We start from the raw sequence: 25,781 nt of genomic DNA on the forward strand, positions 1-25,781 counted from the left end.
ACCACACTCCACTCCCTTTGTTTTCCACTTTGGGTAATTACACAAACATTGTTTGAAATAGATACGCTGTGACATTCATGATTAAAGGTACATATAGCCAAGAGAATTTAATATCACAAGTAATACAACCAAACTCCCTTGATCCAAAACTGAACCAAGTAGCCCAGACTGATCCCATTGGTATGCAGGACTTCTGACTTGTTAAATCTTTTTTTGGAAAGAGTACTCGGGGAGGTATTTTTGCTAGACCCATTATAATTCATAAAGTTCCTCCTCTGTCATTTTATATCAGCAGCATAAAAAGTTTCTTATTTTCCCTTCTGCTTTTTTTTTAATGGATTTTCCATAGAGAGCATCCATTGTAAGGACGGATAAGATACATTCACTTCTGTAATATAAAAATATCCATTTCTTTTACACATATTGCAACCTATCTGTTCCATAGAGTTTATATGTATTTTGGTCTGTTCACACACACAGAATGTATCTTTATAGAGAATGAGATATTCACATAAATACCAAATTTCATTTTAAGAGAGAAAGTCTAGTTAACCTCACAAGAGAAGAGAAAGAAAGAAAGAATTTGGCAAACCAGCCCCTGTCTTTTCAGAGCTTTTACTTGGGGCTTTTCTTGACCACTCACATTAATGTAACAGAGAGCATTTCTTCCTAACAGCCTTTGGTTCACGCTGTCTGGAGCTGGGAAATAGTTTGATACTTCAGCTTAAGCCGTACAGAATATTTTGCTGGTGACTTGAACAAGGGAAAATCCCCTTGGGGTGATCTGGTCTGTGCAGCCGGGGGAGAGAAGCTGCTTCTGGCCTGTGACTTCGGATGACTTTGAGCTTGGAGAATGCAAAACGTGTGTGAGACACCAGAGGTGGGGAGCAATGGGCATCAAAGGGAAAAAATTTCCCTGGCCAGCACACGCTCCCTGAGCTGAGCCTTATCCCTGTGATCAGCTGTGCTCATTCCTCACAGGGAAGACTTGGAGAGAGAGAAAGAGAGCACTGCCAGATAACTGAGGGGAAAAGCATAGCTAAATCTACATCCATTTTGTTGTAGCTGTACAGAGGACAAAACAAGCCTTTTCAGGTTTTATTATTATTACTGGAAGCAGCGGAGGTTGGGGACTTGGGGAGTGCAAGGATGTGGTCGTGAACTTCAAGCACAGGAAGCTAATGATGCTTTTTTTTTAAAAAAAAATAAAAATAAAAAAAAAAATAAAGGAAATTTAATTGTATAAACAGCCTATAAGAAAAAATAGAAAGAGTCTATTCATATCCAAGGGAAACAGCACAGCAGGGCTGGCTGTGGAAAGGCTGGGAGCAGCTGAAGCAGCACCCAGCTAAGCACTCATACTAGCACAGGGTGTGGGGAGCCCCATGGGTCACCAGCCTGGAAGGTGCCTCTACAAATGGGTGCTCCCATCACACCCTACTCTCAGGGTCTCCTAGCACAGCTCTGTGCAACTCCAGCACCCTCAGTGCTCAGTGGCCATCACGCCAGGAGGTGAAACCCACACAAGAGATGTCACTATGGTCCCCGGTCTGACAGCCTGGATCACACCAGGTGGTTTGCAGAGGTTAAGCAGGAGGCAGCTCTGAGCTCCTCCCAGTGATTTCCTATTTCAGCGCTAACCTTCAGAAGAAGTTTTGTATGATACTTTTCTGGAAAGTGCTGTCAGAGAGCCACCACATTACAGCTGAAACCTCCAGGGTCTCACGGCTCTCCCCTCAAAGAGCAGGCTTTCTTTCCTCCTTCCCCTAAACAGATGAATAATTCTTTCAGAAACACGCAGTTGGATTCAGGAGACCCAAACCACTCTCTCCACAGAGCACAAACAGCTTGGAGAGCAGCCCTGAAAACTTTCCCACACTGAGGCTGTCACCTTCTCCCCTCCCTCTAGGAGGATCACTGAAACCAGGACAGTAATTCGGTTTTCTGGCCCTCTCTCCGTCTTCACTCCTTCATTCAGTGTTAACAAAAACACGACTGCGTGCCAAGCACAGCGCAACGTCTGCGGGGAGGACATGCGTCTGAGATGGATGAAAGCAGGAGATGCAGCTCATTTCCCACAGGCCACCTCGGATCTCCCCAGGCCACCGTGTCTGGCTAAACCACTGCCAAGTGCACTGTGCAGAGCATGCCGGTAGCCACACTATGCAGGTAGTGCCTTGAAGACTTCAGGTGACCTACCAATACCCATACTGACCACCAGTAAGCAAACTTAAGGAAAAAAAGCCCACACAGCACAGACCAACGCACCAGTGTAAGCCCTGCCAGCAGTGCTGAGACAGGCTCAGGTGGGTCAGCCCCCAGGGACTGATGGTGCTCAGGTCGGGTATCACCTGGGCCACAAGCAGGCACCTGCCCCTCCTGGCTTCCTTCCCTTCCACCCGTCCTTCAAGCAGCTTAGCACTCGCACAGTGCTGTGGGTCGCAGAGGTAACCTTCTCTCGATAAGTGAAATACCAAGAGATGTGAAAAAGCCTGGGCTGGAGCCTTTAGTAACAGGAAGGAGGTTGTTACAGCAGTAATTTACTGTGGTAGGTTTTGCAGCACGATTGCAACATATCATTACACCAGTTTTATCCTTTTCCATTTGGCAGACGCTGATTCCTTCCCCCTATTTCTTACAGAGCACAAGCCAACGTGGCAGTATTTCAAATGGTTTTAAACCCTGCCAATGGCAATAAAAAAATAACTGAAAAGTTCTCACAATTGCATTTGCTTACCCAAAACTAATACGTACACACTCACACATAAAAACATACATGGTTCAGCCAACTTGCAAGGGTGGTGCCAGAGAAAGAGCGGGGCTGGGCTCCTCTCCAGGGAGGTAAAACAAACCAAAGATGGGGTAAGTGGGAGTCTGCAAGGAGGGGGCTGTGCAGCCCTCCAGACAGACAGAACTCCTCCTAGGTAATCCACCACCTCAAATGCATTCGGCACTTTCCAGACCCACTCTGCAAAATGTACGTGCACTACAAGATGTGGAGTCAAACATCACACAGCACAGGGATGGCAGAGGATCAGTGCTCTGTGCACTGCGAGGCAGGAAGAGGCATTCAAGAAATATAATATAGTTTGTATTCCCCCCCTCCCAGGCTCCTCTTTGTTCTTCATACAAATCGTCAGTCCAGCGGTAGAAAGTATGTGGTGAGCGAGTCATTAGAAGTCTTTCTTTGGGAGGCTCAAAAAGGCATTTTTGCAGCTGAGCCCTTCACTTATACTAACGTAAATAAGAAATAACTCCTGTGAAGTCGCTGTAGGTTGGCTGGGGCAAAGCCAAGGAGAAAGAGGAGTGCTCTTGGTCTTTAGGGAGCTCCACAGCTCCCCTGCAGTGACTGAAAGCCTCTACGCAGGAGCCACAAATGGGGAGGGGAGCTGGGAAGAAACAGGGCTGCTGCTGCCTCCACCAGCAGCATGAGGAGGGTGGGATTTGCTATACATGGCATTTTGTATTTCTTCTCTCTTGTTCTAAGGTTTGGGAGGATGTGGCAGGATGCTTCCTCTGATGCTGGAGCCATTTTCACTCACATTCAGCTGCTTCTTCCAAGGAACAACTTCATTGCCAGACATCATTTCCTTGCAGAAACTGCTGTTCCTTCTTGCTCCAGTCAGCTTTTCTCTTATGGAACTGCAGATCAGGAGCTGGCAGCCCAAAACAGAGGGGAAGAAGGTGAGAAACACAGGCCAAGGTGAGGAAGTGCATCTTTCCCCTGGGTTTGGCCAAACAGACCTTCACAACAGGGCCAGACAGCTACCACCTACAGCAGCCTCTGTTGTTTGTGCCACAAGTCTGCGGAGGAAGGCATTTTCTTTCCTTGCTATTTTTTCTGTAGGCAGCATGCAACTGGAGCTATACACAGGCATACCCCAGATGTAGGAAGGTACGCTGCAAGGCACAAAAGTCTAAGTTCTCCTACTTATTTCTATTTATGGTTTGATTCCTACTTGAAGGCAAGGCTTTACGCCAAAGTGATGAGGCAAGAGGAAGTGTTTATCAGCTCTGACTAGCTCTCACTTAATGGAGGATGCTCCTGAGGTTTTTGCAGGATGATAAAATAGGACAATATATTACTTTCTTATTTAAAGGAAAATAAACTGCTGAAAGGTATTGAGATTGTCTTTCAAAGGAACTGTTTATAATGCAATTGAACCAATGTTATTCTCAGAAGTGTTTAAATTTAAGTTCCTTCTCAGAATGTATAAAAGACATTAGAGCAAATATTTGCGAAAGTTGCAACCGTTCTTTTGCTTAGGTCTAAGTAATCAGCAATTAACATACAGCGATCATTCTTTTTGCTCTAGATTTGAAACTTTGGTTGAGCTCCAATGCAACCAAGAAACACCTGTTTCTAAAATATCCATTATCTTATTTACAACTTGCAGTCACATTTCTACCAGCCTTGGTGGGGATGAGGAGAGGAGCAGACAGGCTGCTAGCCTTTCTTCCGTTTAAATTCTTGTTTATGATTTTAGTGGTGTCGCATAAGTAATCACTAGCAATGAAATAATTTATAATTTTCACATTTAAGAATGTGATTCTTAGAAAAATGTTTCCATTAAAAATGGACTTCAATATCTTGTCAGAACAATAAAACCATTCTTTTAAAGGTCAGCTATTATACTTTCCATGGAAAAAGAGTAATCTTATTAATCCTAAGCGACTTCTTCAAATGAAACAATAAATGACTTAACTTCTTTCCATTTTTCCCTGCATATATTATCAGCAAGGCATTAATGAAAAGAGACTCCAGTGAAAAGCTCTCTGATTTTTATTTTTTTTTTTAAATGTGGATCAGTTCAGCACAGAATAGCAAATGCATCTGCGTGGGCAGAGTGAACAAATTTGCAGGAAACAAATCTGCTGAACAAGTACCTTAGCAGTAAGAAGGAAAAGCTTGTATGTTGTAAAATGTTTCTGTATGAAATACATTTGAATATGAATACTTCTATATGCAGACATACCCTTCATCCAAGCATGAGAAATTGTTTTTACAGTTCATTTTGCTGCTTAAATTTCATAAAACAAACAATCTACTCCCTCATTCTCCCTGCACCACGGTGGGCCTCCCTTCTCATGCATCTGGTCAGCTGCTCTTGGGCACGAATCCCAAAAAAGTTCCTTGAGGAGATAAATTTCATTTGCCCAGCAGTTTAGGTTTGCAAAACTGAGCATGAACAAGGGGGAGTGAACTTCACTGCGTGTAATAATCCGGTGAAAGAAGATGGAGATTTACCACATTCTGATTGTTTTCCTACACAATTCTCAAGTCAATGAATGCAAGAGAGATTTCTGCAGTACCTTCTGCTCTGGTCAGCACTCCAAACACAATTTAAATATTCACGTCCAAGTTATAATGGTGCAGAAACTAAAATTTATTTAAAAAGATTAAACAGCAAAAATCATAAGGGAGAGAGACTTTTTTTTTTTTTTTTTTCAAACCAGAAGGTTCTTTTCTGATTACTTAAGTTAATTTTAAACACTATGCAGTCAGCCTCTGAATGGAAGCTCATAAAAGACAATCCTTCAGAAATTAAACTTTCATGGAACAGATTTTACTTTACTTATTAAATAACTGTTTCCAGCATAACGCTCAGACTGCACCCAAGCCAACTCATGTCAAGAGAAAACAGAGCAAAGAGAAGAAGCTGGGAGTATCTACTATAGATAAGGAATGCCCACAAAGCAAAAAGAAGTCCTTACAAGTAAACCTACAAATACCACCAAATTTGCAAACTCTGTACCATCCCAACTGTATAAAATCCTAACCAGTGCTAGATCTCAACTGAATTATTAAAACCCCCTGATACAGAAATCAAGGGTTCTAATACTAAAACAAACAAACAAGCAACCTCTATACGAACACCATCAAAAGCTTTTGAAAAGATTCATAGCAAGATCTTTACACGAGAAACTAGGCTGGAGTCAAAATAAGATTATCATGTTTTAAAACAGGAACGTACACACACCCTCCCAAATACCAAAGGATTACAATATAAGTGAAAGGGATGGATAATAAGCTTCATTTACCTAACATGATAGCATGAAGATGATCCTTTCCTCGAAACAAGATACATAATGAAAACCCTACCCATTGGTCACTAGGGAGAAAAACTTCCCTGGATATACTCATTAGTGGCACTGACCTTACATTTTCAGACAAGTTCCTTTAATGACCTTACAAACTCTTTCCAAAAAAGCCAGTAGATCATTTTGAGCTCATCTGTGTTTGCACTGCTGGAGGCATTTCCTGCCACTACTGAGCTTAAAATTCAGTTTCAATCAATACAAAGTCTCTGACATTCTTATCTAGCGGCTCAGAATTGCAAAAACCATATTCTCACTGCCCCGAACAATCCCGAATAACACCCGCTTGAACTGTCCCAAGTGATTTGACATCTTCAAGAACCTTTGTCACTCAATAGCCACCTATTTCTGCAGATAATTAGGAGTTCATCGAACAGTGGTTTGCTCTCTCTTCTCAATAGAGATGCTGGCTATTTATCAGTCCTTTTTTCCCCCTTCAGCTACTTATATCCATTAATCCACCAAATTAAAAAAAAAAAAAAAAAAAGGAAGGAAATCCTCTTTCCCTACAATGTTTTAGCATGTGTAGGAACAACATGGGCAAGTACTTTCAATAACTTTTCTATGCATCTAAAGATTCCCCATTAAGTGGGTTGTTTTGTTGTTCCTGACACCTTAAATGATAGATGCATAAGCACGCCTTCTCATGGTGAGAGCTGTCATGCTTGTACGATTTGTTTCTTCTTATTACAGCATTCCACTTCTACCAAGCTTTTGACATATTTTTTGTGTCTACACTCTTATTTAAACCAGACATTGCTTTTCACACACCTTAGTTTTTTTTTTTCCCTGTTTAAGATCTGCAGCATTTGTGCCTAGAATACATCTACATGTGCTTCTTGCCCTGCCTATTTTTATGTACTCTGATTATCAAGAACTATTTACTTGTAATGGTCTTTGTTATTCTTTCACAAGTTTTATTATATTCTATTATTTTTATTACTGGATTAGAGGATTTTCATCATTTTCTCTGCTCGTGATGCATCATCCAGATTTATGCACTCTTCGAATGCTTTTCTAGCTTGGAAAATGAAACAAAACCAACATATAAGCCTCGGTGATGAATAATGCCAGCAGAATAACCACAACCAACCAGGCATGGCTGAGGTGAAGCCCATCTTTCTTGTGCACACTTGCTCCAAAAGCTGTCCCAGTTGATAGGAAACCTAAACTATGCATCCCAGTACTGCTTTTTCAACCAGCTATCAGCCTTAGCTTCTTTTCCTTGACTGTGCAGGCAGCTGTACCCTGCAGAAGCACCCTCAGCATAGCAGTGCAGCGGTCAGAGGGGCCCATGCACCCCAGCCTCCCCTCTCCCCTTCCCTGTGCAAGTCATCCCTCCGCCTCAGAAGCACGGATTTCCCAGACTGTAACAGAAATGCAACTAAAGCCCCAGATGGTTTCACAACTGCAGGGAGAAAAAAAAGAGTATGTGAAGCCTCCCTGATCTAGGAAACTGCTGGCATAGCAACCACAGAGAGGAAAATCAGAGCAGAGCATTTTTTCAGTGTGAAACCATTATTTTTAAGGAGTCTATGGGTAAAAGCCTTCCCTGCTTAATAGGGTCCTTGTCAGAGAGCTGTCGGGGGGTGGGGGGGGGGGAGACGACTTTGGTTATTTGGAAATTTGAAATTGGATTTTCCAAAGCCTCACATCAAAAGTGAATTTTCAATAGATAATATGGCAAGAACGCATATTCAGTACTACCCAGCATGAAATGCTAATTGAAACTGAGGTCAAGGTGACTTGCATCTTGACAATCAAACAACATATGTTCATTAAAGGAAAATATTACCAGATGAGCTTGATTGCATTTTTAAAAGAAATGGACAAAATTAGACTAAAGAAATGAATTGGAGACAATTTAACATTTATAGATTTCAGTAAGGAATCTGATATATTACTGTTTAATATCCTGAGGGAAACCATTAATTAAATTGGCTCATTCTAAAATACAATTAAATTGATACAAAGCAGACCACTGAGTTTAAGAAACCACGTAATAGCAAACCAGAGTCCTCACAGCATCTACAAGAGCTTCCGCAGGCCCAGGTTAAGTCCTTTCTGAAGCACCGTAAAGGACCTGAAAAGCCACACTGGGAGAAGCTTGTCTGAGAGCAGAGATGGTGCCGAACACCCAGGGAGCTGGGGAGAATGAGGCTGACGGCGAGATGGCAGAGCTAATAAAGCCAGGTCTGCCTGGGGTGCTGCCTCCCATAACACATCTCAGGAGCAGGGAACCTGACGGGTACTTCACCAGTCTTTGAAAACAGCGGCAGCAAAGACAACCTGGTTGTGACAGCTGAGAGCAAATTGCCTGGGGTGATGCCATAGTAAAGGAACTCAGAACCAGGCAGCTAACATTGTATTTTTTTTTTTTTTAATGATTTGTGTATCTGAGGTCTGCAGCTAACACTGCGGTGTTTTACCAATTTGGGTAGTACACCCAGATCTCCAAAATGTGGATTTATGAGCTCAAGCCTCTGTAGCTCTTGTCAGCCTCACAGTCAGGTTGCCAACATTCAGCTGCCTGTCAAAGAGCCCTCTCTGCAGCCCAAAAGGCACATAATTTAAGAGCAAATGGGTGAACTCGGCTATTAGTACCAGGCCCAAACAGCTGGAGGCTTGCTGATTGTTGAACTAAAGCCATGGCTGTGCCTGAGCTGGATACAGATTGGCAAGTTCACAAAAACAGGTTTCCTACCAGAGTCATAGAACTTCCTTTTTGGTGTCTTAATGGAAGTAAAAGGGGAAAAAAGAATTTTCAGCCTTTGGGGACTTTATTTTCTAGCGTAAACAAGATCAGAAAATACTAAAAAAAAATGCATATAAATGGGAAATGGATGCTACATTTTTTCCCTGAACCTTAAAATATATTTGCTCTGGTTAGTGGAAAGGCTTGTGCTTGATCACTGTCCATTTGAGCTTTAAGGCCTGAAGTGCATTTAAGACAAATAACAAATTTTCCTGAGCGAAGGAAGCAGCACAGCTCTGCTCCCAGCGACAGACTTTGCACTCCTGGGCCTGTGACACCATTTTGCAGCGCACCAGCAGCGTGGCAGGAACGCTCAGTGCCTTTGGCACAAAAATGCCTCCAGCCGGTGCCCTTTCTATCCCCATACCCCCTCTGCTCACCCACCAGGCCTCTCACCCAGACAAGTCCTTGGGTGGAAGCTGTCACTGGACCACTGCAGCCCTTCAGCTCCTGAAGAGAGCAGCGCTGTGCCATACAAGAAAACCCAGAACTGTAGGGGACTCAGGGCTGGCATCTGTATTTCGGGGAAAGGGCCCTTCTGTAAGGAGCAGCACTTGCGCTCTATGCGAGCACTGCAGTGGGGATTTGTACTTCTCAGGTGAAGAAGAAACCACCTGGGCTGCAAAACTGCCCTGTTACCTGCAGCAGCCAGAGGGGGTGATCACAAAACCATGCTGAGAAAACAGCATGCTGGGGAGGCTGGCTTGGATTGCAAGGCAAAACTCACTTGCTCCTTTCTCTAAGGGTCTAAATAGTGTATTTGAAGCAGATGACTGTAAAGTGCTCAAAACATTTTAACATGCCTCTAATGGGCTTCCACCAGAAAAGAGAATCAACTACTATTAAGACTCCTGTAAGCAGCTTATTCCTCATTCCAGGGATATTGTTTCTTCCTTAGTGCATGCAGAAGTGTGGCATCAAGTCCATGAAAGCTTCCCAACAAGTGGAGAAAACTGGATAAGAACCAAATGGACCAGGAATTTTTTTGTGTGTGTGTGAAAAAAATACCTACAATATTTAGTTTTATTTATGTTGTTGTATGTTTTGTGATTTTTTTGTTTTAACAGAAAGACTTGTGCAATTTTAATTATGCAGAATATTTCAAAGGAAGAGAATTCAGTCCAGAAAGTTATCCCATAGTTCTGATGAAACACATCTATGCTAAAAATGAGAAGAAACCAAAACTGTCCTAGCTGATAACATGGGAATTTGTTCCTTGATATGATTTCTGGAAGCACAGCAAGTTTTCACACCAATACCAACATATTTTCTTTGTTAACGGTAAACAGCAAAAATTCAGAGTTCAGGGCAGTACCACAGCATGCAATTCACAGCGCTCTCAAGCAAGAGGTCCCAAACCTCAGAGCTGCTCAGAGGCTTGGCAGAGGAAGGCCCTGCAGCAATCAGCACCAGGCCCTGAGGTGCCCATGGGGCTCAGGCCTGCACCACCACTGTTGACATGGCGTTGTGCCTGATGAGAACGTGCTGTACGCAGGTCCTCCAGAGCACGCTGGCTTTATAGGCACGTAAGCTTAGCCACAAACAAAAATGTGGCTGCTTGGGAGCTGCCTCAGCCCAGTGCTGGGGTGGGAAGAACAGACACAGCAGTGCTGCTCCAACAGAAAGCCCTGCTGAGGTCTGTGTAACCAAATTCAATTTGTGTCCTTACTGTGCAGGTCAAAAAACCTTTCAGAACTTGCTAGGCATTTACCAGCCTTATTGCTTGCAAAAACATTGCACAAATAACACATAGCCCCCCGTTACCCAAGCTGCTATTTATCTAAGAGCCTTGGATTGAAAGGTGAGTGCGAATGTGTTGACGACACTGCTCCTCAGGCAAAAATCTGTCTGGTAAGAGTCCCTTCCCAGCCTCTCTGCAGAGAGAAACTAACAGAGAGGCATTTGGTAGAGGTTTTCAGCAGAGAGAAATTTTGACGTATTCCAGTTCCCAAGTTTGAGTTCATTTTCATTTCCAAATGACATACAAGTTTTCCACGCAGGTTAATTTGAACTGTCCATCAAAAGAAAATTTGGTCCTGTAATACCTATTATTTCAAAATTGTTTTATGAATTTCAGTCACCTAGAGGATTGCTGAAGATCTGTACCAATGGTTTAGTCAAGCCATTGCTGTCCAAACGTGCTCTATCCAAACTGCTGTAGGAGAGGACACTGGGAAGCCCACACTAGGCTGAAGGGAAGAAAAACATTCAAGCCACTCTTGGACTTACTGGGGGTGATGTAAAAATTTATTTTTATTTTTTTAGAATGTATAAAGACTTTTGGTAGCTCACTAAATACATCAGTCTATTACAATGAATTTCATTCTGTTGACCTTTTAGGTCACTGTACTATAACAAGATAACGCAATGAAAATGCTCACTTACATAAGCAAAACCTTTTCTCTTATAGCCTTAACATCTAAAAAAGCTTGTTCATTACTGTAGAGACAAACTATGATTTTTCCTGGGAACTGAGTGCCTACAGGGTATGAAAGCTGTCTGGCAAGTTTCACACCTAAGTAGAGTAACTGAGAACAGATTTTTTATTCTTTCCAGCTTTATAGGGAGAAAAGAAAAAACAAAAAAAAAAAAAAAACAAAAAAAAACAACCACCACCTTTACAGCCAAGTAGTCATAGAGTTTGTCTTACTTATTTTCAGGAAAATTGGCCTAGTAAGAAGGCAACCAGGAAGGTGGGGAGAAGAGTGGTGTAAGCAGCATGAGATATATGAAAAATAAGCAACCTTTTTTTGATGTGGATGCTCCATGGGACTTGGTGAACTAATTTGCCTTTTTCTATCTGGGGAGCCCAAAATATTACAACAGGAATGCAAGAAGGAAGCGAGCACGTTTGACTTTTGCTGGAAGGACTTGAATAAATGCTTCAGTAAGTCTTGGTTTTCAAAATCTCTACAAGCTGCAAGTGCTGGAAGGGAACATCTGTGGGATTTAAAGAGCACTGAAGTTATTGCCCTAATCCCAGGTGAACTGCAGCCATGTAGTCCCAAATATCCCTCGAGCCTTAACAGAACACCAGGGTACTGAAAGAAAAACTCTGGTTTGCACTTCTGCAAAATGCCTGCTACGGTGGCACATGGAAAGGGCATGTGGAAACAGGAGGAGAGGAAAGCAGAGCAGCAGGGAAAGTCTTTGCTTTATCCCAATATCATCCCCGAACTAAAACTCTGTATGTGCTGGGGCACAAAAGCCACTGACAAGCCTTTGCCTGCACCTGTTACCTGCAGTAAGCTAAAAGGTCTGGGGGTTATGGCCCTCACTACTGCAACATCTGTGGGTCAAAACTTCCACTTCCAACCCTGGGATGCAATTGGAGCTGACAGTATTTCAAAGCTCACAGGACTCGTGGATTTTCTTAATTAAAAGCTAAAATCCTGTATCAATGTTGTGCCATACTTATCGTGATAGGCTGGAAAAACAAAAACAAAAACCTCTAAAATAGTTTCAGATCCAAAATCTGTAGTTGTCTGATTCAGATGTGGACAGCTGGAGCATGCAGCACTGCTGCCAGAGGATCAGCCCCAACTGCAGAAGACCTGAGCCCATTAGAAATGATTCAGGAGGACAAATAAATACTGTGTGATCACAGCTTTAGATAGCTGGGATATAGCAATCAGAGGGGAACAGATCCTGTTGGGACTTGGAACACGTAGGGTGAAATTCTTTGGAGCTACATGCTTCATGATGTGCAGAAAATTCACTTGTCTTCCTTTAGGTGCTGAACAAACCCACCAGCCCCTATAACATACAGAGAGCACACAATTTCTGTTGGAACAGATAGAGAAATGGTATACATTTTCACAGATGCTGAAAATTCCGAGTTTCTGTAGTACGAGCCCAACACAGCCCCAGTGACAAACTCAAGCCCATGTTTTTGTCAGCCTCTCAGTGGGGACTGCCCTGCCCTTCCCCTGTAAACCCTCTCCCCGTGCTTTCCCTGGGGGCACACAGATGCGCAGCTCTGCAGCACAGAGATGTGCGGGCCTTGCGAACACACCACCTTCTGCACCCTTGAGATACTGTCAGAAACCAACATCAAGCAACACTGTGCCTGCAACCCTGAGATGGAGAAAAATTAATAGCAAAGAATAAAATAAAGTCAGTACTTTAAATTATCATTTTTGCTATAAGCAGAGCAGCAGGCTCAGCGAGGAGCCTTGCTTTGAGAAAGGCCAGACTGACAAATCTCAGCACCCACCATGGACCAGCACCACTAAGGAGAAGCACGATGGAGCATTTTCCCAAGGCAGGGGCAGCCCTGGCTGAGCTTGCAGGAACACACCTGAGATCCTGCACCTCTCAGTTGGCTGCAACAATGCCTGCTTTGCCAACAGGACTTTAAAGAATCACCTAAGACAAATGTTAAGGTATAAAAGTGCCTAATAAAAATAAAACATTGGCTTACATTGAATTGGGACTATATTTTGGCTCCCTAACAAGAGCTGAAGCATGCCGGGACCGGTTTCATTGGTGAGGAAAGGTTAACACCCTAACAATTAAGATTCTTTGTATGCTGATATTTTCCACTTGTTCCTTAGCAGTGGATATAACCATAGAGACTTTGTAGCGATTTTTCCTCCAGCGCATAAAAGCAACAGTTCACACACAGTCCTTCCTCAGGGGTGTTTCTGCCTGGAAAAGCAAGTGGCCCCCAGGGGCTGACTGGACCGGGACAGGCAGTGGCTGGGACCCCAGGGGCTCCTCTCCTGCCTGGCATGGAAGCCGAGAGCAGAAAACAGTTTCTCCTCACAGCCCTCATCTCCAGATGAGGTGGAGCTCTGCTTTTCCTGCAGTGAGAGCGCAGCTCTGCTGACGGCAGCAGTTGACGTCTTCTTGAGGAGCTGCTGTATTTTCTCCCGTGTCCAAAGTCATCTGTTTATTTTGAGACAGTGACAAAGTCTCTGCTGCTCTCCAGACAACACCGTTACCATGTCAGTACAAAACATCCCCCCTCCTCTGCCTCTGTCTGGCTGCCCCTCCCTGCCTGCATGCGTGCAACGGGTGGGAGGACAGCGATTTCCTTTCGCTAAATTATCCCTCTAAAACGTTACCTCAGTTGTTTCTGGACAAGCCTAACACTGCATACCTCTTCCAGCCACATGCCTCTGCTGTTTTCTGAGCTGCGGCTTCCTTTTCTGGCCCACGACAGTAACCCCAGAGCACGATGCGCTGCCGCAGCTGGTTGACACCAACCAGCTCTTTGGGCTGGCAGGAGCTTCCCTGGCCATTTCCCCAGTGTACGTAAAATGAGCCAGGCTGAAGCTTAAGGTCAATGAGGTGATATGATGCATGAATATTTTTCTTTCATGTTCCTAAAAGCACTCTATGTACTAGCAAATAAACTTTCAGGACAGCAACTTTAGCCCCTAACATGTTCAATGCTGAATTTGTGGGTATTTTTACCAAGACTTACACCAGCGATCGAGAGAATGAAGATTAGCAGAGCTGCCAAAGACTGGAAGAAACTGCAAATAAGCGAAATTCCTGCTAAATTTTTCAGATGTTATGGAGATGGAAAATAAAGGGTTTAAAATACTTAGAAAAAAGGTAACATAATGGAGATCCCTATTTCAGCAAAGCCAACATGAAAAATTGTCTTTAACTGTCAGGGTGTATTGTTTGCTGTCTCTTCTGGATATTTTAATCATCGGTTTAGTCCCTAAACAAACGTACGGCATGTGATACATGCTGGAAGTGAGCTAAAGCTGACGGGAAGAATGACAGCAGTTGTACACGTTTGTTGGCCCATTGGATGGGGCAAATGGAGCCCTTCCTGAGCAGGGCAGGAGCTGGGCCCGAGCACAGGGGCTGTGCAGCACATGGCCCACAGGCACAGCCCGCTGACCGGGATTTGTGTCCACTGCAGGCACCACTGCCTGAATCGCCCTTGCTGGAAGGGGACAGCGCTGCTGTTACCCAAACTCTAGGTGGTAAATCACGAAGTATTTCACGACCGTCCCAATGCAGTTATCTTTCACTGGTCATAGCAGAAGAATGACTTCAGTTTGTTTTTTAATTTTTCAAAAGGGATGGGCTGGCTTGCACATGCCAGAGTCCTGACCACGGCGAGGTGCGGACATCCCAAGGTCTGGAAGCTGACATGCAGGCCTCCTCTCTTCTGCGCAAGAAGCACCACAAGCAGAACCTGTGTGCCCTTTAACAGAAGGGGCTTCACCTCCCCTTACCCCTTGAGCCTCCTGTCCCCAGAACAGCCACCAATGGGTCACAATGCAGTTTCCATGAGGCAGGTGTTTTTCCCAGCCAGTGCCCAGGGAGCACCAGAGGAACTTGCTGTCCCCCAGGGAAAATGCAGCGCAGTCAAGGACCTCAGCTGCCTTCCCCAGCACCAAACTTGCACCCATCCTCCCCTCGGCAATGGCAACAGAAGAGAGAAATTCAACTCCGAGAAATGCTAAAACTCAGCCAAAAACACAAGCCAACAGAGCAGGCGGCCAGCAGGGTCGTGTAAGTATGCGATACGTGACAGCGTGCTGCGTTTTATTAAACAGCAAGCACCTCGCAACGGAGGAACCGTCTCCAACACGTTAATTTTCCTACAGTTGATTAGCTGTCCAGCATCCAGACTCACTTTAACTCTGGGATGGAGCACGTGTGGGAGGGAAACTGGCAGCGAGCACAGCAAACGAGTGCCAGTGTGCGGTCGTGAAGTGCTCTCGCATCACGGTGGGGATCAGTGCATTCCTCAGAGAAATGCCAGATACTCCCCCCGAGTTTCTCACTTCTTTTTTGGTGGATGGGGACAGCGTTGCCTGTTAGTCGTTCGGTCGGACACTCCTGCCCGCTTCTTTTGGGCAGGCTGACAGACACAGATGTATCGTCTACCTCCTCCACACTGGCGTGCAGGAGCCTCCTGCCTGCAATCACGTCCTTCTTTATTTTTTAAAGAAAAGCAGCCTTGATGTGCATTTCAATGCAGAAAGGCCTTTCTCAGACAATAGCATTTCTATTTTGTTGTTCTTTTTCCCTCAGCTCTGCAAACAGGAAGGGGGCTGAGCTGCCCCGCCTCCTGGTGCATGTGGCTGCTGCACACAAACATCAGTCTGTTTCTGAAGGCCAGCGTGCAATGGGAATGATCTTGTTCCCGTAAGTCAACAAACAATGTTTAGAGAGGTCTGTGCTGTGGGAGGATTTCCTAATGTAATGCAAGTCAGACTTAAAACACATGTCTACGCCGGTAAAATTAATAAAGCAACAGGGCTGTGTTGGAAAACAGATACAGGAAAACAAGAACTTTCTCCTGATGACTTCACCCCAAAGAGGTCAGCTGCAAATCCTGGGCTGCATTGGTTGGGAAGGGGAAGCTCTGGAGATTTCATGAAGAACTTGAAAGCAAACTCGTAGACTTGAATAATAAAAACAACATTTTTCTTCTAAGAAAAAAAGAACGTTTTCCCAGCATTGTATCACAAGGGCATCACTCACGGGGCAAGTGTTGCAACCTGGATCAGCAAGGAACAAGCCTGGCCTGAGCCACTGAAGAGTTTGTTTTACCCCTTTCTCACTCTGTGGACAAACAGTAACATGTGGACATGTCTCTCCCACACCCCACATTCATCCATGTATTTTATTCAGGGAATCTTAGGGAAGATCAAAAAATGATGTCAACACTTTTAGATAACAAAAAAGAAAAAAAAAAAAAAAAAAGAATTCCCAAGTTTGTCTAACGAAGCTTGGTTAAGTTTGTGTCAGCAAAGGAAGTTTGCCCTGCCCATAAATCAGGCAGAGAGGGACAGATCCCCCAGAAAGGGCCAGGCTGCCCCAGGCACAATCCTCAGATGCATCTTGAAAAAAGACATTTAAATAATTAAATTGTGGACCTCTTTTTCCCCCATCTTCTCAACATAACCATCAAAATAGAAACTGATCCAGTTGTCTGGAAGCCTCTGAGTTATCTGCTAGAGTCCAAAAGGAAATTCTAGGGAATATTCTTGACTCTTGACAACACATTTCTGGACCACATGGATCTTGACCTACCCCACCATGGCTGTTCCCAGGTATACCACCACCTGCTTCCACCAAACAGGGCTTACAAAGTTGTCTTATCTATTTTAAGTACTTTGCATGCAAATGAAGTACTTGTGCAGCACACTGCAGTTATAAAAGCTTTACTCCTTTTTCCATTGCCTGGGGAGCACAATAGATGTTTTTCATTTATTACCACAAAGATCTTATCCTCTACAACTTTAAGACCTCTAAAGATCAACCATTAGCTAATCTAATTTTAATAAATAAGTAGCATGTTGTAGAAATCTGCATTAAAATCCCACAATCACATGTACATGCAAAGCCAAAAACTAAACTTCTATGTGGTAAAAACAAACAAAAAACCCACACATGCTTATCTTAACTCTGACGATCAGCTTTGGCCAAACTCTTAATCTACCTTAAGTGCATCTCCTGTTGCTTGCACTAAAACTTCTACTTACTGCACTGCATTTGATTCAATGCCAACTCGCTATTTTCCTAAAAAACAACTTCCCAATACCTAAATTTATTTAGAATAGGTCAATCACAGAAATAAAACAATCACTGACTCCCCTAACCACATCTCAAGTCTTTTACCTTTCTTCCTGAAATTACATGAACCATATGACCAAAGAAAAACATTGAAGCAGAAGTTGCTGCAATTCCACAAACCATATAAAATAGTTATTTGTTATTGAAAAGTCTAAACTACCAAAATGTTTAACTTATTTTCTTCAGTTAAAATGTAAGACAGCAATAGCCAAAGTACTCCAGTGTTGTTGACTATGGAACTCTGAGGATGGAAGAAAGTTTAATAAGCAGTAGGTAATTTTCTCAGACTTCACTAGTTATAAAACCTCTAAACATGTGATACTTTTATGTAATCTCGTAAAAGCTTGTTTGAAATTCTTTAATATGCGTGGCTATACTGATCTAATGAAGTTCATCGTTTGAGCCAGAACAATGTTGTTTTGTGAGGCTATTACCCGGCCAGCTTCCAGACTCTTATGAAATACAGCTGCTTCACGATTCCTGACGAGTCCAGACAGTGCCTCTGGGCACCTCAAAGCTCAGCGGCAGATTTTAAACCACAACTCACAGGTCACTGTCCTCAGACAGAGTTTCAGCAAGCTACAAGTGTATTGTATGAACTCACCAAGAGCAGCTTTGACACACTACAGCTTTACATGCAAAGGAAAAAAAAAAAAATCTTTGATCAGTGAGACTCACACAGAAGTTTCCTTCATTGCTTATGACCCACATGTGAGCTGCAGCTGTCCTTGTGCTCCTCATCGACACCAGAAAATCGTTAACATCCCCTATACCCTTATCACTGCACAGCAGAAGCACACCTTTTCTCACTGCACCAAACACGTTATGAAGTCCCAGCACACTTTTCTACAGGTGTTATAGGGGATTCACATCAGATGTGCCAGCCCTATAACTACCTGAAAGAACATTTTATTTCCAAGCAGACAGTAAAGCTTGCAAAGCAGAGAAGAAAATACTGTTTCTATTAAAACATATTCGTTATTCAGCAATGCAATCAATCATCAACTCTTAAAAAAAATCCTCAATGTTTATAACTAAATCATTTGGGAATCTTTTAATTTGCACTTCTTAGCAGTTAAGGGTATCATTCCAAAACCCTTAATAATAATTAGCTAGTCACCACAGGGCCAAAAAGCTGACATTTCCACATACTAATCTGACTGTTGGAGTCACAATTCCAAATGTCAGAACTACAGAGATCACTTATAAAGTTGTGAAGAGATAGTAAAGTTTTATTATTTTGGATGGGTTAAGTGAATTGCAAGAAAACAGGAGGGGGTATATTAGGCATGATGTAAACGAGCCAACCTAGAAGATTTCATTAAAAAATCATTTTCTACCAGTTCTGATGAAATCAAAGTTGTAGCAGAAGAAAAATGGCTTCTTTTTCTAGCACAATTAAACATTATTTTAATGTTTTTGCTAGCAGGTACAGATGACAGCAATTATCTGAATGATATGCTCAGATATATAAGTTTGATTTGTCCCAGAAACAACAGGGCACAGAAAGATTTTGAAGCTTCTGGATGTTTTGCAGAGGTTTACAGAATGCTGAAATGCCTTTGTGTGTGTGTGCGCACACGGGTTGATGGAAAGCCACAGGACTGATATTTTGCCCTGTAAAAAGAGTCAGAGAAGGTCAAAAGCAATGAAAACCTCAAAATGCTATTAGAAGTTTTGCTACATTTTTGTGGTGCCTTTGGAATCCCCTTCTCAGCATTTGTTACTCTCCCCTCGGCCCTGGCTGCCGCAGCGTGCTCTGTTCTGCCAACCCGGCTCACCCCAGCGAAGCCCGTCTCTCGGAGCAGTGCACGCCATGGAAGTAACATCCTCCCTACTTGCCAATCTCTCCATCTGCTGCCACAGCAGGGGCATTGGGAAAGCTCTACTTAGATGTCACACTGCCTGTTGCTACAAATTTTTTGCCATCTGCTGCTAGTGCCTTTACTCCTATCCTTTGCAAAAGTATCAGAGACTTGAAATTGAAAGCAATTCCTTTATCATATGTTTAAAAATACTGCTAATTTGAATCACAACTGCTTTTTGATTGCTCTTGTATTTGCACAGACATAACAAGTAGGCACAGACCGAGGTATTAAGGTGTAAGGTCAGATTGCATAGATATTTAATAACCAAGCATATTTAACAGTCTACACCAAAGCTACTTCTTACAACAAGCTTTTGTACTCCTTGTTTTTTAAAACTGATTTTCACGACTCACAACCTGCGTGAATAATATGTGATTCTCTCACACAGCCAAGCCCTGAATTCATCACAGAGCTTATCACACTGGAAGGCAGCTTAAAATCATGCAGTATCACACACAGAAACACACCATCCCTACTTGCACAGCGCCCCAAACATGGGGACAGCCACACAGAGAACTTCCTTTCCCTGTGGCTGCTTCTCTTCCACTTCACATAACTGCTTACGCCTGCACCTGGCAAACCAGGCCTCAGTGAGACTAAATATGCAATTTCAAATACCCCTGGCTACAACGCAACATTTTAAAACAACTTAAAAATCAAGTATTCGGAGAATAAAACATCCTCTACAGTCCTTCCATGGCCGAAATCCAGGCATCGACACCCAGCTGCACAGCCAGACCTCGAAGGCTTTAGGGACCACCCAGCACACGGACAATGCCTTGCCTCCACAGACAGAGCCCCAGCTCTGTGCAGGGCCCCATTGTATGTGCAAGGGAGAGCAAAGAAAGGGATCGTGTGCCCAGATGCAGCTGGGCCACCAACAACTTTCCAGACAATTTCTCTCACAGGATTTTTAAGAGGACTTACCTTAGAATGGTGCTCCTGGATGCTGCTCCTCCTGCCTCTGCTCACCAAGACTGGCACTCCTCCTTCAGCAGCAGGTGAGGTGATAAAAGCAGGTGCTTCCCCTCACAGCCCCCCAGCACAGCACTGAATGCCCCATCCCTCCCCACCAACCCTCCCCACCTGGAGCACCATCCATCAGCAGCCCCTCCAGGTGTACCTCATGACACAGAAAGGCTTTTTTGCACCCCCAAATTGCTCCCCACAGCTGAGAAATCCTTACCTGTGTGCTACACAGCATGGCCATGGCCAGCCTCAGCTCGGCAGCCTGTGGGCGCCATCTCCTTTCGGTCCAAATGGCGAAGCAGCGGCTGGGGGTCACCACGCGGGGCTGAGCTGGCTGGAGCTGCTCCCGAACACGCCTTGCATGGAGGGGACAAGGAGCACAGTGGGGCTGGGGGGAAATTTGGGGCCGATCCTGAGCGCCCTGGTGCTGGCTGAGGGCCTGAGGCGCTCTGTGAGGAGAGGGCGGGGCCGCCCCCCATACACCTGGTCCCGCCACTTCTGGAATGTTCCAGAAAGTTCTGGCAGCCACGCCCTGAGGGCACAGCTGAGGCACTCAGGTGTCTGGTGGCACCCCTGGGGAAATGAATTGCAGAACAGGCAAAAACAGCACATGGCAGGGAGTGAGGGGAAAAAGTGGGAAAGTCCGCACCTTAAGGGGGTGATACAATGTATCATCAAGGGTAGAAGCCTGAATTTGGCTTAAAAAAAAAAAAAAAAAAAAGGCACGTGTAAGATCACAGCATGGGTAGAGGGAAGGAAGCATTGCTCTATTACACACTTCTGTGCTTGAACAAAACAACGTGATTTTCACTTGCTCCAAGCAAAGGGAAAATCTGACATGAAGAGTTGGAGGTCACGCAAAAAAGCTTTCGCCATCTTTTTGAGGTTTCCACACACCCCTCATGTTGAGTAGCATGAAAATATACTGGAATGTTTATTGGAAAATGATTTTCCTTCAGGAGTCACAAATATCTTCGTTTGTCTGCTGCCAAGTTTTGTGAGCTTGGAAAATTTCAAGTAGATAAAAATGCTTTAAGATGAAACACTGAACTGTGACTGCTTTTGGGAATGGAGGTGAAAGGAACAGGCTCGGTGATTCTGTCACAGCATTCTGGGTTTTTATGCATATGTACAGACCCTGAAACGCACAGGAAGTTTCACTTACACCCAACATAGACCAAGGGTACAATGCCTCCAATTGTACTCAATTATAGTGGAGATTTTTAAAAAAGTATCTTCATACAGTACATGATTTAATGCCTGTTTTGCCCCAGATAATATAAACAAAAAAAACACAAAAAATGATTTGAGGAGCAGACACAAACAGTCTTGAAGCTTACAAATTCATCACAGAATGATGTCAGCAGAGAGATGACTTGAAAATATTGGGTTTTACAATTGCCAGCAGACCAATACACCTGTTGAGTCCAAAGACTTTATCTTCTGACACATTTATGCAGCAAGACGATGCACTAGAAATGAGACCATATGCAATCCTGGTTTTGGGGTTTCATTATACTGTCTTCACAGCAGCTCCAAGAAAGAATAACCCCATATTAATATGCAACTGAAGAACATGGACACATTGGTCTTAGTAGTGATATTACAGACAGATGGGAAGCTAGGAAGAAACATGCCATTGTACTCCAACAATTAAAGAGGAAGTGGGTGGCTTTTAAAGAATCCTTCTATGTATAATTGTGTAGTTAGTGGTGGTTACAGGAGATGCCCTGTGGAGTCACTCTGCATAATCATTTTTAAACTGTAATAAAAACATCATGCAAAAGGACAGATGCTCCTTTTTATGAACATATAAAAAAAGAATCAAAGAAGTAAACAAATGTTTTCTTCACTTATTCTTCATTCATAATCACCCATACGAAGAAATGATGGCCTCATCTCAACTGGTCTTGTAATCAGTGTGCTGTTTATGTTGTGCTTACAAATTTCATTTCAATGCCCAGTGATCACTACCAGCATCTGTGCCTTCACTGCTATTGTCTGTAGAGTGCTGCAGTCCCTACAAAGAGCAAGGGAAATGCAATTCTGCCTGAAACTTTGAAATGTCTCTAAATCTCCCACTAGTAGTCACTTGAAACTTTACTGCTCACCAGAAGAGAGCAAGAATTAGGGCCAAGTATGGGAGAGCCAAGATCTAGGAGAGGTGAGCAGACAAGACCAGCAGCCAAGAAAGCCAGCAGTGCCAGAAGCGTTATTTCCACACTCTACAGTCCTGACGTTCAAATCCCTTAAAAAAAAAAAAAAAACTTTCCAAGTTCTCATCCACACTAGCGGTTCTGGATATTCTCCACATTAATCACTCATAGGAAAAGTCAATGCTGTGCTTGTACAAGCAAGAAGCTCATCAAACTGCATGCAAAATTCTAAAATATAGCTCTTTCTAGCATTTGGAGTCCAAAAGTATGATGGAAAAAAAACAAAAGCACTGAATCAACAATGGAGCATCTGTAACTACTTTTAGTGAAGATGGAAGATAAACCAGTGCTGGAGGCACACTCAGAAGAAGCCTTATTACATGATAAATGCCTTCAGTATTCCAGCATCTTGGCTAGTGTCATCATTTGGTGGAAGGAGAAACACTGCTGGGAAAAAGGTAATTCTAATGTAGTCGAACGAAAGTATCTATTGGCCCAAAGAGACTAGTCAGTTAATTGCCTCCAATCCACCTTCCAAGCAAGATTCAAGTTTTCAACAGTGTAGGGTCGCTTACTGTGTTATCTTTGTACTGATTTTTAGACTCTGGCCTACACTGAAAATATTTTTCAGTATGAAAAGAATCTACATTTTTAATACTGAACTGTCATCCAGGCTGTTTCAGAGTAAGGATCTTTCTGGTACCTGCAATAGCAACTTCACACTGACGTGAGCTTAAGCATTAAAATAGAAGCTTATTCTTGGAGAAACCAAAAACCATCGTACTGCACGGTGGAAAAAGAGTCCTGGTAGTTGAAAAGATTGTGAATGTTCTGCTCAATCTGAACTTTAAACTTCATTTACTTTGAAATGCACTCATTCTCAGAATCATCTCGTTTCTTGTAGTGCATTAACATTACATACAGCAAGATTTACAGCTTGAGACTGTGTTTTCCTTGGGATGCTTTTGTTTTAGGAACCATAAATTTGTGCCATGCCCATTTCAGGCCTCTTCAAATCTTCTCTCTTCCTTGTCAAAGGCTGACAAAGTTATTTTTATCAGAGCAAAAAAAAAACAAACAACAACAATATCCATATCAGTTCCTGGTCCTTGGGTTATTATACTAGTGGTGACTTTATTTCTTAAAACATTCATCACCCATTGTCATAGAAATGACAAATTTTTACTTCATTACGTAATTGGTTCTTTTTTTTTTCTTTCATACTATGCTCCCCCCCCCTCCCCCCAAATCTGTTAGTTTCCATTAAGTTGCAACACAGTTTTGGCACAAGCTTTGTAGTTTCCATCACAATGTATTAATCTTTTTTCATGTTTTGGTCAAACATCTGGAATCACTCTGCATCTCTCAGTACAGCAAATATTGCCCAAACCTTACTCCTTGGAAGATCAGAGAAGCTTGACACCAATTGATGCTTTGACTGGCATATAAGGTTCTGAATCTTCGTAACCAAGTATCTTAATTTCCCAGCATGAATAAGATTTACTCTGATTCAATTGTCAAATGAAATGCATAGAATAGTTCTGATAATTATAACGCAAGATATTCTACAGGAGTAACAAAACAATACACCATAAATATAAACATTAAATTCCAAAAATTTGAGTGTATTTTTTGGAGTAATTTAAGAAACAAAGTTTGCAAACAAATTTTTCCTCATAACTTGCTTTTTGATGAAAACTTATGAGTTACTTGTTGTTGCTTTGCTGCTGAAATTTATTACAGTAAATAGTTTAACATCTCAGTCTGTTCTTCAATAGTTTACTTTCTTCAAGGTGAGGAAAAAATTAACAACTCTTGACTCCTCCTAATATCAGTGTCAATATTCAAATGGCAAATATGACTGTTCCACTTTGACTTCTAAAATTTGCTTTTTTTGATTTTACTAAATCATGTAAAATAGTAAAACCAGAAGCACTATAAACAGAAACGCTGGTATGTCTGTAGGAGACAGGAGACAAAGATAAACCCAAATTTTCCTTAGTACAATGGCAAATCATGATATTCAAAAAGCCACTTCAACTTTTGGGATTTATTTTTTAGATGCAGAAGTGTCCCAGGTAATATCTTAAGCCAAGATAAAAATGAAGGAGGTTTATGCCAAAAGCACAAGTTTATTATTATTATTAGTAGTAAAGTCTGTTACATAACATGAGACAGAGGAAAAATGACCATGGGAGTAGGAAACATGAAAAAAAATGTCTGTTTCTGCAATACCCACAAAAACCTTCATTTAAACTTGGGCATTTATTAAGGAATACTTATTTATTAATAAGTATTAATACATATAATATTAATATTAATACATATTTATTAAGGAATACTTATTCTTCCAAAAGCTGTTAAATCCATTAATGCTGCAACATACAGATGATGGGGAGCACACATGGGTACTTAGTACTCACATGTAAGCAGGGTTTTCTGCTATGCCCCATTCATACAAGCAGCATCATGACTTTTTAAACAGAAAATTTCTTTAATGGATTTACGTTCATTCTTCACTAAGTTGGGGTTAATTAAAACTGCTTTGAGCTGTACCCAGAGGAGGACAAAAAAACGAAATAAACATAAGTACCAATCTACAACTTTATCAGCAATTGATTTGACTTCTGAATTGCTAAGTCCACTCCAAAATTCCCAAGCAACCTTTAATGCAGTGGTAAATGTGTTCTTCAAGAGGATTAGCACCGGAAGCTAGACCCGAGTCTGCAGTCCAGACCCCGACTTTTGCCAAATGTGAACACTTCCCACTTGTGACAAATAACGTCGGGCAATGGGTGTGTACCTTCAGGCTCTCTGTTTGTCAGAAAAGGAAAACACGTGAAGTGCCTGCAGCTCAGAAGGTCCTGCATTATGAACTCTTGGGGTGCATCCATCTGAAAACTTTTTTTTCTATACCAGATACTGCATGAACTGTTTTAAGTAGGTACCTTTTCTAGCTACTCAGGAGTAGCCTCCCTCGGTCAGCTTTCAGAGGCTATGCACATTGATTTCCTGCTGGTTTTGTATCTGATCAACATGTTTCTCATATCCTTGTTGTAGCTATTAGTTTCATCTTGCTGTTTGTTGGAGCAACTGCTTGACTGGTTACTGGCACGTCCATAAGACCATTCTTCTGTTTGTACTTGTCTTGAAGAACCTTTAACAATGAAATATTTCAATAATGAAAATATTAGACTCATAAGCAAACTAGCTATCATAAAATAGAAGAAAATGGTGTCAATGAGCAGACAGTAAAAGAAATAACCTACCTGTTTTCTAAACTTGCAAAATTAATACATGATATGATTTTTTTTCCATTAAATGCTATCATCCACCTCTTATATGGCAGGTAAAGAAATACTAGCTTATGAAAAGCAT

General features: G+C 42.6%; 1 protein-coding gene across 2 annotated transcripts in view; it reads right to left on the minus strand.

Annotated features, from left to right (window-relative positions):
- The window catches only part of PHYHIPL (phytanoyl-CoA 2-hydroxylase interacting protein like), a 126,062-nt gene extending 105,357 nt beyond the window's left edge, over positions 1-20,705 (minus strand). The window contains exon 1 of one of the 2 annotated variants that reach the window (XM_072040059.1): positions 20,465-20,705. The gene's annotated coding sequence lies outside the window, so the exon portion shown is untranslated. Of the gene's footprint in view, positions 1-20,205; positions 20,274-20,464 lie in introns of those variants that run through there. The other variant, XM_013105801.5, reaches the window with a different exon arrangement.
- Positions 20,706-25,781: the final 5,076 nt, after the last annotated feature.

Source organism: Anas platyrhynchos, chromosome 6, assembly GCF_047663525.1.
Source record: "Anas platyrhynchos isolate ZD024472 breed Pekin duck chromosome 6, IASCAAS_PekinDuck_T2T, whole genome shotgun sequence".
In the NCBI taxonomy this organism is placed as follows: domain Eukaryota; kingdom Metazoa; phylum Chordata; class Aves; order Anseriformes; family Anatidae; genus Anas; species Anas platyrhynchos.